Source organism: Papaver somniferum, chromosome 8 (genome assembly GCF_003573695.1).
Source record: "Papaver somniferum cultivar HN1 chromosome 8, ASM357369v1, whole genome shotgun sequence".
Classification (NCBI taxonomy): Eukaryota; Viridiplantae; Streptophyta; class Magnoliopsida; order Ranunculales; family Papaveraceae; genus Papaver; species Papaver somniferum.
This window is the reverse complement of record NC_039365.1, coordinates 173250558-173262725: the sequence shown is the minus strand read 5'-3', so window position 1 is coordinate 173262725 and position 12168 is coordinate 173250558.

The window sequence follows — 12168 nt, the reverse complement described above, 5'->3', positions numbered from 1 at the left end:
AAATTTCTTATCACTATGTGAATTGTGCTAGAATCAGGGTGCCTAAATATCTAGACTAAGACTCCTAATAATTACATATTTGCACAAGAGTCAACATTTCAAGGTAAATGAGCTCCATTTTTATGATTTTTTAATTTTTTAATTTTTTATTTTGATTTTTCAATTTTTTTGGAATTTTTCAATTTTTTCAAAAAGAAGAAGGAGTTCGTTTTCAATTATGGAAAATTATCAAAGTATCTACTTTTCACCCCCAAACCTAAACTAAACATTGTCCTCAATGTTTCAAAATATGAACAAAATTATAATACAACATATGAAGAGGATCATGTTGAGTAGAGAGAAAGGAAAGAGAATACCCGATTTCGGCGAAAGCAAGATTAGACTCCGTTATTCAAGGAAAAAAAATCCAACATATTTCACGCCGAGATCATATTGGATTAGCAAAATATACAAAAGGAACAAAAAGGTTTTTAAGAAATTTTATCTACTGGATTATATACAAAAATTCACCATACACTAACAATCTAAAGAGTTGAGGATCAACCCAAAAGACAAAGTGTAAAGGTTTCAACAGCTTCACACAATAATAATATGGTAGGCATGCAAGTGAAGTTGTGAAACAAAATGAGCTACCCCCAAACCTGGATTTTTCAACGGATAAAATTTTGGAAACAAAATCTCGCAGTTGTGGGGGTTCATCATGCACAAGGTCTAGCTCAAAGTGAACTGTGCTAGGGACGGGCAAACATGCTAATTCCAACTGTGGTTCCTCAAATGTATTATACTTAGAAGCGAAATAGTCCAAAAGGACTTGGGAAGAATACAGTTCCAATCCTAGATTAGGAATTTTCAGAAAAATCGGTTTGACAATATGGGTACAAACCAAATCTAGGTTGGGTGGAAGGCCATCAGATTGTGACTTAGGTAGAATAATAGGCATATCATTATCAATCAAATCAAAATCTCCTAACTCATCTACACATGTCACATCATGCTCACAATCATCAATCAAATTTGCAAGATCACAATCAGAATCATCAACATCATCAACAGATTTATTCTCGTGTATCGGCACATCAGGGGAAATCACATGGAATACTAGAAGAAATATCATGCATTAAGGTCGGGGCAGAGAAGCCTAATGTATTTGAACCCAAAGGTTCCATAACATTTTCAGTATAGACATGTTCTTCTAACATAACATCATAGTCATCATCATCATCATGATAGGGATTTTGCCATCTAGGATAATTTTCAATCCTAAGGTCGGAGCTATTACAAGAATAAAACTCTAATTCATGGGGGTGACTCATATCATGTGGTGTTGTTCCTGTTTCCCTAACGGATTCCCATTGATGGGTTTTTCTCTGCAATCTCAGCTAAAAATTTCCATGCATCATCCACAGATTTATCAAGAAATTTACCATTACACATAGACTCAACCATGGTTCGAGATTTAAAGTCTAGTCCCTCATAGAGGATGACGACAAGTCTCCACTTCTCAAATACATGGTGCGGACATTCGCTCAACAAATCATTAAAACGTTCAAAATAGTGAAAAACAGTTTCCTCATCCAATTGGACAAAACAATTGATACTTTGACGAATAGCGATGGTCCTATGATGTGGAAAGAATTTTTTGAAAAATAGATCTGTGAGTTGGTCCCAAGTGTTGATTGATTGTGGTCTCAAACCGTAAAACCATGTTTTGGCCCTTTCCTTTAAAGAAAATGTAAACAAACGCAATTTCAGAGAGTCTTCGGACATATGATCAGGTTGCATAGTCCGACAAATTTGTTCAAACTCTCTTCAATGAGTATAGGGGTTCTCAGAATTGAACCCTCGAAATATAGGAAGTATTTGTATCATGCTTGCATTTATTTTAAAAGGGTTATTGGTTTGAGGTAATACAATACATGATAATGGAATTTTTATTGTCGGATACATGTATTCATGGAGAGCACGAGGTTGGCCCATATTGAAAAGATACAAAGCCCACTATTTGGTTTTAATGGGTTTGGATTTTTGGAAAAATGTTTGGTTTTAATGGGTTTGGATTTTTGGGAAAATTTTGGTTTTTGAAATAAGGAGCAAAATTTTGGTTTTTTTTTTTTTTTTAAGAACAATAAAATGAAGAAAATAAAATTTGGTTTTTTGAAATGGGAGCACGCCCACTGTTGGTTTTGTGTTTGCGGCTCAGCTGGTTTGAAAACGTTTGGTGAAACTGAGTCCAAAATCTCGGCCTAGAATTTGGGTACTCGGCCCACTAACGAGTTAACCTAGCGTGATCGATCACAAGCTCAGCTGGGTTTAAACCCAGAATACAAGATACAAGTCCAATTTAAACAAGCCCACAAAAATTAAATACACAAGCCCATAATCAATGTAAACAAACAAGCCCACAAATAAATTATTACAAACCCAACAGAAAATAAAAAGCCCAAAAATTGGCTTTAATATTACAAGCCCACAATTAAAAATTGGAAGCCCACAATTCGGGTTCTCTTAAATGGGTTACCTTTTAAGCACAGCCCAGCTGCTCTGATATTGTTGCAAAAACCCAGTTAGGCTTTGGTTCTTTTCCTTGGTGGCGTCCCAGCAGAGGAAAAACAGGTTCAGAATAGCAGGTCCAACAGCAAATGAAGTGAAGCAGATGCAGATGCAAATGCTATGCAGTGAAATGCAAAATAGCCAAGAAAAATTCAACACAACACAACCAAGTCCCCGGCAGCGGCGCCAAAAACTTGGTGGACCCGGGAAAGCGTATAAAATTGAAGTGAAATGAAATGGGCCTACAGTAATACCGCAAGTGCACGGTCGTCGGTTGTAGCTCGTGCAAGTACGGGTCGATCCACAGAGACTGGGTGTGTTTGGAGTTCTCTAGCTATTTTGGGCTCTAATTTGTTGTTGGTTAACTATGAAGCCTTTTGGGCTTTGGGCTTAGGGTACCTTTGGATTATAGGCTTGTTTGATAATGAAGTGAACTGAGCTTGGGCTCAGTTGGTCTTGAAGTGCACTAGGCTTGGCCCTTGAAGTGCACTGGGCTTTTAATTGAGTTTGGGTTTTGACCTTATTCCCTAAGAATGAACTGGGCTTTGAGTGTCAATGGGCTTTGAGTACCCTTGACAGAGAACTAGGCCTTTGGTGGACTGAACTTGAGTTTTGATTTAGCTAGGCCTTTGGGCTTAGCTGTGAACTGAACTGGGCTTGTGCTGTGTTTGGAGCAGTAGCAGCAAACAAGGCTGGGCCTGGCAGGAGCACAGCAAGGCTGGAGAAGTGAAGGCAACAGGAGCTGGGAGCGGCAACAGGAGAAGAATTAGCAGCAGCAGTAGCAAGAGGAAGGAAAGCAGCAGCAGCAGGGTTGCAGGGCAGTGGCCAAGGCAGCTGAGTAGCAAGGCAAGGAGAAAAGAAGAGATGGCAGTGAAGTAATGGTGGAAAAGTGACAGTGAAACAAAGGTAACAAAGATGTAAACCAAGGCCTAAGCCAAGGGCAGGAGTGTGGAGATAAGCTGACAATGAAGTAAAGAAAGGAAAGAAAAAAAACAAAGCCAAGGCAATGGCTTTAGGCATTCATCTAGAGTGGGAAGAGAACCAGCTTGCTCACAGTCACTAGTGAGCACTAGTTTCTCCCCACTACTCAATCAAATCGATGCTCTAAGGCTCTAACCTAGCATTGACACACAACAGTAAACTAATCATAACATTTGAGAAGCTAACAGTTGACAAAACAAGAGAGCCTAGGCATACAACTAGAGTAGGAAGAGAACCAGTTTTCTCACAGTCACTAGTGAGCACTAATTTCTCCCCACTGCTCAATCAATCCAATGCTTCAAAGGCTTTAGCCTAACATACACACAAAACAGTAAACATCACAGAGATAACATAGTAACATACACAAATCAGGAGCATTTACAGTGAAATTAAACAGTGCAACATTCTAATTAAACTATCCTAACATAGATTAAACAATGAAACATTAACAAAATTTACAAAATAAAATTAACAGTAACACAGACAATTAACAGCAAACACTAAGAATAAAATTGAAGCATGAAATTGGAATTGAAATGCAATGCAATGAACATGAAATTAACATAAGGTAAATTGAACTAACAGCAAAAAAAAAATTGAAATTGAATTAAATTAAGAACCCTAAAATTTTAACAGTTGAAATTGAAATTGGAATTAAACCTAAAATTGAAATTAAACCTAATTGGTAACTTGGCTAGTCCAAGTACACCTTCTATTCGACACCCTTGTGTTCAATTTATACAAAAAGGGACCTATGAACCCTAAATTAAAAACCCTAATTTTACAGACCTAGGGTTTGATTTTTTTTTACCTAATTTGATTGACAGGTCTTCACCACATCGTCGACCCATGCTTTATCTCTCTGCTCTGATTCTTCTCACGCTCCTGCTTTGTGTCTAGCATGAATTACTTCATCAACTCCACACCCTAGGGTTCAGAGGCGTGAGTGTGGGTTTGATGAAACAATAAAGGCTAGGTGGATGGGTTTTTTTTTTACAGATATGGGTAGTTGGTGGCAGTTGGTGTAGGTGGTGGCGATGGCAGTGGAAGTAGCAGGTGGAGGTGATGGTGGCGGAATGGGTGTTTCTGCGCAGAGGAATGGGGGAGAAGAAGTCGATGGGAATGATGGAGGGTATGTTTGGTTAAGGTATAGGCATTAGGTACTAGAGTGTTGGTCGGGTGTAGCGGATTTCGATGTTGGCGAATCTGAGTCACTGGATGCGAAGCTGTAGGTGAATCGGATGGCTACCCCTGAAGAGGCTGGTAGCGACCGTCGGATGTCTTGATACAACAAAGTTAACGGCGAAGATCGAGGTTAGGTGTTGTAGTGTTAAGCGAAAGTATCGATATTTGATGCACAGGCAAAGAAGCGACCGTAGGATCTAAATGTGATCTAATCTGAAGGCTTGGAATTTAGGCACTATGGTGTTTTGCAGGGACTTCAGATTTTGATGAACGATGAAGAAGCGACCATTGGATGATGAGATGGATCCGATCTAACGGCTGAGAATGGAGGCGGGTATGGATATAGAAAATGGTTTGGGTAAGGGTTTTGGGCCTTGGGTATGCCAAGCCCATATCTTCTTCAAGAACAATTCTTCCTTCTTGAGCCCATTCCTAGCTTTTTGGACGTGCGCTCCATTCTTTGCGGCTTCCTTGCGTAATTTCTTCCGGCTTTTCACCACTCTTCAGCTCTTTTCCGCTCCGCAAGTTATCCAGACTTTATTTATTACCTAAAAATGCAAAATTAAGTAAGAAAAATATTTATTCTTGAAAACAATGAAAATACAGAATATGGGATAAAATGTAGAATTACTGCACAAAAGATGAGTTAAATGCCAACAAAAAGGGATAAATATATACAATATTTGGCACTCATCAAATACCCCCAAACCTGAATTTTACTTGTCCTCAAGTAAAACAAAACTAAGGAAATCCTAACTATACCACTGTCGCTGGTCTCTCGAATGCATTTAGCGTATGCACTAAGCCTTTTAAACCACTAAGTGTCCCTAGTGGACGAGTTGAAGTCTCGTGAAGGTTTGCTTAGAACGTACCTACAAAGTTCTAGGACAAAATATAAGCTCAGATTCCATCAAATGTGACATGTGCAAGTCAGTTTAAGCTCACAGCAAAATGGAGATGTCAATCTAGCTATCAAAGGCACAATCCTAGCACTGATAACAAAAAAGGACATGTGATAAGAGTGTAAAGTGTATCTACACATGTGTAAAGAAAGATCTGAAGTTATGACTACTAATCACCAAGAGATAGTTTCTCAGGCTAAGAACCAAGGTCGAAATCTAGCTAGCTGTCCGGACTTTACGAGAATTGTGAATGAGTTGGAGGTATTTCACAATTACTCGCGTTGTACATCAATGGCATACACCCTCCTTGATTATTACAATGAAACAACAAAATGACTATTTACATGACTCTTATTTACATTGACTATTCTCTTTTTATTTTTGGAACAAGAGATGATGGAATTGATAAATACTTGATTTTTTTGTATTTTTCTGATATCTTTTTTTTTTTTTTTTCGAATAAGGAAACACTTTTGATACATATACAAAAGGAAACAAAAGATTACATGACACTTTGCAAGAGGTAGCCCTTTTTGATGCACCCAGTTAAATTCGATGGTTGTTTTTCTTAGTGTAACCTCCACCTTCTATCCCAACCAACCAAAAAACAAGCTAGTCAAGTTTCGTTCAGTATTCTAAAGTGATTGGCAATCGTAACTTCCTATCAAACACCTTGAAGATCGAGGCCATACATGTATTGGTAGATCGTGCGCGTGCAAATTTCTTATCACTATGTGAATTGTGCTAGAATCAGGGTGCCTAAATATCTAGACTAAGACTCCTAATAATTACATATTTGCACAAGAGTCAACATTTCAAGGTAAATGAGCTCCATTTTTATGATTTTTTAATTTTTTAATTTTTTATTTTGATTTTTCAATTTTTTTGGAATTTTTCAATTTTTTCAAAAAGAAGAAGGAGTTCGTTTTCAATTATGGAAAATTATCAAAGTATCTACTTTTCACCCCCAAACCTAAACTAAACATTGTCCTCAATGTTTCAAAATATGAACAAAATTATAATACAACATATGAAGAGGATCATGTTGAGTAGAGAGAAAGGAAAGAGAATACCCGATTTCGGCGAAAGCAAGATTAGACTCCGTTATTCAAGGAAAAAAAATCCAACATATTTCAGCCGAGATCATATTGGATTAGCAAAATATATACAAAAGGAACAAAAAGGTTTTTAAGAAATTTTATCTACTGGATTATGTACAAAAATTCACCATACACTAACAATCTAAAGAGTTGAGGATCAACCCAAAAGACAAAGTGTAAAGGTTTCAACAGCTTCACACAATAATAATATGGTAGGCATGCAAGTGAAGTTGTGAAACAAAATGAGCTACCCCCAAACCTGGATTTTTCAACGGATAAAATTTTGGAAACAAAATCTCGCAGTTGTGGGGGTTCATCATGCACAAGGTCTAGCTCAAAGTGAACTGTGCTAGGGACGGGCAAACATGCTAATTCCAACTGTGGTTCCTCAAATGTATTATACTTAGAAGCGAAATAGTCCAAAAGGACTTGGGAAGAATACAGTTCCAATCCTAGATTAGGAATTTTCAGAAAAATCGGTTTGACAATATGGGTACAAACCAAATCTAGGTTGGGTGGAAGGCCATCAGATTGTGACTTAGGTAGAATAATAGGCATATCATTATCAATCAAATCAAAATCTCCTAACTCATCTACACATGTCACATCATGCTCACAATCATCAATCAAATTTGCAAGATCACAATCAGAATCATCAACATCATCAACAGATTTATTCTCGTGTATCGGCACATCAGGGGAAACATCACATGGAATACTAAAAGAAATATCATGCATTAAGGTCGGGGCAGAGAAGCCTAATGTATTTGAACCCAAAGGTTCCATAACATTTTCAGTATAGACATGTTCTTCTAACATAACATCATAGTCATCATCATCATCATGATAGGGATTTTGCCATCTAGGATAATTTTCAATCCTAAGGTCGGAGCTATTACAAGAATAAAACTCTAATTCATGGGGGTGACTCATATCATGTGGTGTTGTTCCTGTTTCCCTAACGGATTCCCATTGATGGGTTTTCTATGCAATCTCAGCTAAAAATTTCCATGCATCATCCACAGATTTATCAAGAAATTTACCATTACACATAGACTCAACCATGGTTCGAGATTTAAAGTCTAGTCCCTCATAGAGGATGACGACAAGTCTCCACTTCTCAAATACATGGTGCGGACATTCGCTCAACAAATCATTAAAACGTTCAAAATAGTGAAAAACAGTTTCCTCATCCAATTGGACAAAACAATTGATACTTTGACGAATAGCGATGGTCCTATGATGTGGAAAGAATTTTTTGAAAAATAGATCTGTGAGTTGGTCCCAAGTGTTGATTGATTGTGGTCTCAAACCGTAAAACCATGTTTTGGCCCTTTCCTTTAAAGAAAATGTAAACAAACGCAATTTCAGAGAGTCTTCGGACATATGATCAGGTTGCATAGTCCGACAAATTTGTTCAAACTCTCTTCAATGAGTATAGGGGTTCTCAGAATTGAACCCTCGAAATATAGGAAGTATTTGTATCATGCTTGCATTTATTTTAAAAGGGTTATTGGTTTGAGGTAATACAATACATGATAATGGAATTTTTATTGTCGGATACATGTATTCATGGAGAGCACGAGGTTGGCCCATATTGAAAAGATACAAAGCCCACTATTTGGTTTTAATGGGTTTGGATTTTTGGAAAAATGTTTGGTTTTAATGGGTTTGGATTTTTGGGAAAATTTTGGTTTTTGAAATAAGGAGCAAAATTTTGGTTTTTTTTTTTTTTTTAAGAACAATAAAATGAAGAAAATAAAATTTGGTTTTTGAATGGGAGCAAGCCCACTGTTTGTTTTGCGTTTGCTTTGGCTCCGCTTGGTTGAAAACTTTTGGTGGAACTGAGTCCAAAATCTCGGCCTAGAATTTGGGTACTCGGCCCACTAACGAGTTCAACTAGCGTGATCGGTTACGAGCTCAGCTGGGTTTAAACCCAGAGTCCAAAATACAAGTCCAATGAAAGAATTTAAACAAGCCCACAAATTAAACAAATACAAGCCCACAAATAAATTATTACAAACCCAACAGAAAATAAGAGAAGCCCAAAAATTGGCTTTAATATTACATGCCCACAATTAAAAAAAATTGGAGGCCCACAATTCGGGTTCTCTTAAATGGGTTACCTTTTAAGCACAGCCCAGCTGCTCTGATATTGTTGCAAAAACCCAGTTGGGCTTTGGTTCTTTTCCTTGGTGGCGTCCCAGCAGAGGAAAAACAGGTTCAGAACAGCAGGTCCAACAGCAAATGAAGTGAAGCAGATGCAGATGCAAATGCTATGCAGTGAAATGCAAAAATAGCTAATAAAACTACTAGAAAAACACAGCACCAGTCCCCGGCAGCGGCGCCAAAAACTTGGTGGGCCCGGGAAAGCGTATAAAATTGAAGCGAAATGAAACGGGCCTACAGTAATACCGCAAGTGCACGGTCGTCGGTTGTAGCTCGTGCAAGTACGGGTCGATCCACAGAGACTGGGTGTGTTTGGAGTTCTCTAGCTATTTTGGGCTCTAATTTGTTGTTGGTTAACTATGAAGCCTTTTGGGCTTTGGGCTTAGGGTACCTTTGGATTATAGGCTTGTTTGATAATGAAGTGAACTGAGCTTGGGCTCAGTTGGTCTTGAAGTGCACTAGGCTTGGCCCTTGAAGTGCACTGGGCTTTTAATTGAGTTTGGGTTTTGACCTTATTCCCTAAGAATGAACTGGGCTTTGAGTGTCAATGGGCTTTGAGTACCCTTGACAGAGAACTAGGCCTTTGGTGGACTGAACTTGAGTTTTGATTTAGCTAGGCCTTTGGGCTTAGCTGTGAACTGAACTGGGCTTGTGCTGTGTTTGGAGCAGTAGCAGCAAACAAGGCTGGGCCTGGCAGGAGCACAGCAAGGCTGGAGAAGTGAAGGCAACAGGAGCTGGGAGCGGCAACAGGAGAAGAATTAGCAGCAGCAGTAGCAAGAGGAAGGAAAGCAGCAGCAGCAGCAGGGTTGCAGGGCAGTGGCCAAGGCAGCTGAGTAGCAAGGCAAGGAGAAAAGAAGAGATGGCAGTGAAGTAATGGTGGAAAAGTGACAGTGAAACAAAGGTAACAAATATGTAAACCAAGGCCTAAGCCAAGGGCAGGAGTGTGGAGATAAGCTGACAATGAAGTAAAAAAAGGAAAGAAAAAAAACAAAGCCAAGGCAATGGCTTTAGGCATTCATCTAGAGTGGGAAGAGAACCAGCTTGCTCACAGTCACTAGTGAGCACTAGTTTCTCCCCACTGATCAATCAACTCAATGCTCTAAGGCTCTAACCTAGCATTGACACACAACAGTAAACTAATCCTAACATTTGAGAAGCTAACAGTTGACAAAACAAGAGAGCCTAGGCATACAACTAGAGTGGGAAGAGAACCAGTTTGCTCACAGTCACTAGTGAGCACTAATTTCTCCCCACTGCTCAATCAATCCAATGCTTCAAAGGCTTTATCCTAACATACACACAAAACAGTAAACATCACAGAGATAACATAGTAACATACACAAATCAGGAGCATTTACAGTGAAATTAAACAGTGCAACATTCTAATTAAAGTATCCTAACATAGATTAAACAATGAAACATTAACAAAATTTACAAAATAAAATTAACAGTAACACAGACAATTAACAGCAAACACTAAGAATAAAATTGAAGCATGAAATTGGAATTGAAATGCAATGCAATGAACATGAAATTAACATAAGGTAAATTGAAGTAACAACAAAAAAAAATTTGAAATTGAATTAAATTAAGAACCCTAAAATTTTAACAGTTGAAATTGAAATTGGAATTAAACCTAAAATTGAAATTAAACCTAATTGGTAACTTGGCTAGTCCAAGAACACCTTCTATTCGACACCCTTGTGTTCAATTTATACAAAAAGGGACCTATCAACCCTAAATTAAAAACCCTAATTTTACAGACCTGGGGTTTGATTTTTTTTTTACCTATTTTGATTGACAGGTCTTCACCACATCGTCGACCCATGCTTTATCTCTCTGCTCTGATTATTCTCACGCTCCTGCTTTGTGTCTAGCATGAATTACTTCATCAACTCCACACCCTAGGGTTCAGAGGCGTGAGTGTGGGTTTGATGAAACAATAAAGGCTAGGTGGATGGGTTTTTTTTTTGCAGATATGGGGGGTAGTTGGTGGCAGTTGGTGTAGGTGGTGGCGATGGCAGTGGAAGTAGCAGGTGGAGGTGATGGTGGCGGAATGGGTGTTTCTGCAGAGGAATGGGGGAGAAGAAGTCGATGGGAATGATGGAGGGTATGTTTGGTTAAGGTATAGGCATTAGGTACTAGAGTGTTGGTCGGGTGTAGCGGATTTCGATGTTGGCGAATCTGAGTCACTGGATGCGAAGTTGTAGGTGAATCGGATGGCTACCCCTGAAGAGGCTGGTAGCGACCGTCGGATGTCTTGATACAACAAAGTTAACGGCGAAGATCGAGGTTAGGTGTTGTAGTGTTAAGCGAAAGTATCGATATTTGATGCACAGGCAAAGAAGCGACCGTAGGATCTAAATGTGATCTAATCTGAAGGCTTGGAATTTAGGCACTATGGTGTTTTGCAGGGACTTCAGATTTTGATGAACGATGAAGAAGCGACCATTGGATGATGAGATGGATCCGATCTAACGGCTGAGAATGGAGGCGGGTATGGATATAGAAAATGGGTTTGGGTAAGGGTTTTGGGCCTTGGGTATGCCAAGCCCATATCTTCTTCAAGAACAATTCTTCCTTCTTGAGCCCATTCCTAGCTTTTTGGACGTGCGCTCCATTCTTTGCGGCTTCCTTGCGTAATTTCTTCCGGCTTTTCACCACTCTTCAGCTCTTTTCCGCTCCGCAAGTTATCCAGACTTTATTTATTACCTAAAAATGCAAAATTAAGTAAGAAAAATATTTATTCTTGAAAACAATGAAAATACAGAATATGGGATAAAATGTAGAATTACTGCAAAAAAGATGAGTTAAATGCCAACAAAAAGGGATAAATATATACAATATTTGGCACTCATCACTGAGTATACTTCTACATGTAGATTTTTGGTTGTGTGTTATTATTTTTCAGACTTTGATGTGATTTTTCTGACTTTGTTCTGAATATTATTACAAAATCTAGGGATGTTGAGTTCTTTGAACATGTTTATTCTTAAACAAGTACCTCATTAGAGATGTGTTGTTGATCCCCTTGATTTATTTTCAAATAGTCAGAACTTATCTTAAAGGAAGATAAAGTTAAGGTTGAGCCTAAGAGAAGTAAAACAATTAGACTTGAAACTTCTTATGAACCTGACTTCATAATATGCCTAGCTTAGTCTGAGCTCCAGACTTGTAAAGAATCCATAAAATTTTATGTAACCCCATTCTTGTAAGAAGCTTCATTTAATGAAATGGACTCAGTCCGTCTGAACCAGACTTGGGAGCTTTCTATTTTACCT